Source organism: Trachypithecus francoisi, unplaced genomic scaffold (assembly GCF_009764315.1).
Source record: "Trachypithecus francoisi isolate TF-2019V2 unplaced genomic scaffold, Tfra_2.0 Lachesis_group6, whole genome shotgun sequence".
NCBI lineage: Eukaryota > Metazoa > Chordata > Mammalia > Primates > Cercopithecidae > Trachypithecus > Trachypithecus francoisi.
Genome location: NW_022681471.1, coordinates 64,058,086 through 64,060,241, shown reverse-complemented (window position 1 = coordinate 64,060,241; position 2,156 = coordinate 64,058,086). Strand labels below are relative to the sequence as shown.

At 41.1% G+C, this 2,156-nt stretch overlaps 1 pseudogene across 1 annotated transcript; it reads right to left on the bottom strand.

Annotated features, from left to right (window-relative positions):
- Positions 1 to 1,012: 1,012 nt before the first annotated feature.
- On the bottom strand, positions 1,013 to 1,947 carry LOC117078033 (annotated as a pseudogene). Its single transcript, XR_004434905.1, has one exon. The product of XR_004434905.1 is annotated as a 60S ribosomal protein L6-like (transcript).
- Between the last annotated feature and the right edge of the window lie 209 nt (positions 1,948 to 2,156).

Below are 2,156 nucleotides of genomic sequence, written 5' to 3'. Positions count from 1 at the left end.
TTGGCCAGATGAATAGATTGCAAAATTTTTCTCCCATTCTGTAGGTTGCCTGTTCACTCTGATGATAGTTTCTTTTGCTGTGCAGAAGCTCTTTAGTTTAATTAGATCCCATTTGTCTATTTTGGCTTTTGTTGCCATTGATTTTGGTGTCTTAGTCGTGAAGTCTTTGCCCGTACCTATGTCCTGAGTGGTATTTCCTAGGTTTTCTTCTAGAGTTTTTATGATTTTAGGTCTTACATTTAAGTCTTTAATCCACCTGAGTTAATTTATGTATAAGGTGTAAGAAAGGAGTCCAGTTTCAGTTTTCCGCCTATGACTAGCCAGTTCTCCAAACACCATTTATTACATAGGGAATTATTACCCCATTGCTTGTTTTTGTCAGATTTGTCAAAGATCAGATGGTTGTAGATGTGTGGCATTACTTCTGAGGCCTCTATTCTGTTCCATTGGTCTATATATCTGTTTTGGTACCAGTACAATGCTGTTTTGTTTACTGTACTCTTGCAGCATAGTTTGAAATCAGGTAGCCTGATGCCTCCAGCTTTGTTCTTTTGGCTTAGGATTGTCTGGGGTGTGGGCACTTTTTGGTCCCATATGAAGTTTAAAATAGTTTTTTTCTGATGCTGTGAAGAAAGTCAGTGGTAGCTTGCTGGGGATAGCATTGAATGTATACATTACTTTGGGCAGTACAGCCATTTCACAATACTGATTCTTCCTATCAATGAACATGGAATGTTTTTCCATTTGTTTGTGTCCTCTCTTATTTCCTTGAGCAGTGGTTTGTAGTTCTCCTTGAAGAGTTCCTTCACATCCCTTGTAAGTTGTACTCCTAGGTATTTTATTATTTTTGTAGCAATTATGAATGGGAGTTCACTCATGATTTGTCTGTTTGCTGATTATTGGTGTATAGGAATGCTTTTGATTTTTGCACATTGATTTTGTATTCTGCGACTTTGCTGAAGTTGCTTAGCAGCTAAAGAAGATTTTGGGCTGAGATGATGGGGTTTTCTTCTTTTTTTTTTTTGTAGTTAGCTATTTAATGAGGTTCTTAAGACATTTAGAACACCAATTTGTGAGGATAAATTCCATTCGTCAGGGCAAAAACAGATCGCAGATAGCCCTGGAGCTGAGGAATAGCTTTGATTTTTGGTAGAATTTGTGAGTCCACAGCTTTCTGATCAATCTTGCACTGCTGTGTAATCTCGTATTTCTCTTTCTCTGTGTCGAAGATCTCACCTTCCTGGTGTCTGGGCTTCCGCAACTTCTTCTTCTTGAAGTAAGCATCAGTAAGATGTTTTGGGATTTTGACATTGCTGATACCGATTTTGGTTGAGGTGGCAATGACAAATTTCTGGTGTGTTCTTCGTAGAGGAACTCGATTGAGGACCAGAGGTCCAGTCACAAGTAACAAGCCACTAGCCAGCTGCTTCAAGAAAACCACCCTCTTGCCCCTGTGGTGTCCAGTGGGGATGATCAGAATGGTCCCGGGGTAATGCTGGCTTGCAGTTTTCTCACGTGCTGACTGAAGGGTTTTTTGCCCTGGCTCAACAGCTTTCGAGGCACATCTTCAGTAGGATAGTATCTAGGCATTTTGCGAAGTTTAACCACCCGGGTACCGCCGTTCTTGTCACCACCAACTGGTTTTGTAAGAGTTGCAAGAACCTTCTCCTTCTTTTTCTTTTCAACCTTGGATTTAGCGGCTGAGTACTTCCTCTTGTACATGGCCTTTCTGGAATACATGGCAGATCGGGAATACCTGCCAATTCCTCTGACAAGGACAGGGTTGTGGCTGCAATGGGGTTTCCCCTTCTTGGGCTTCTTAGCCTTGAGGTTACCCTTTTTCATCTTGCCACCAGCATCAGCCTTCTTGGCTTCGGGTTTCTTCTCTTTAGTATCTGGCTTCTCAACTTTTTCACCCGCCATCTTGCAAGATGGGAAAGAGAACTAACTCGATGATGGGGTTTTCTAAATATACAATCATGTCATCTGCAAATGGAGACAATTTGACTTCCTGTCTTTCTATCTGAATACCCTTTATTTCTTTCTCTTGCCTTATTACCCTGGTCAGAACTTCCAATACTATGTTGAATATAAGTGGTGAGAAAGGGCATCCTTGTCTTGTGCCAGTTTCCAAAGGGAATGCTTCCAGATTTTGA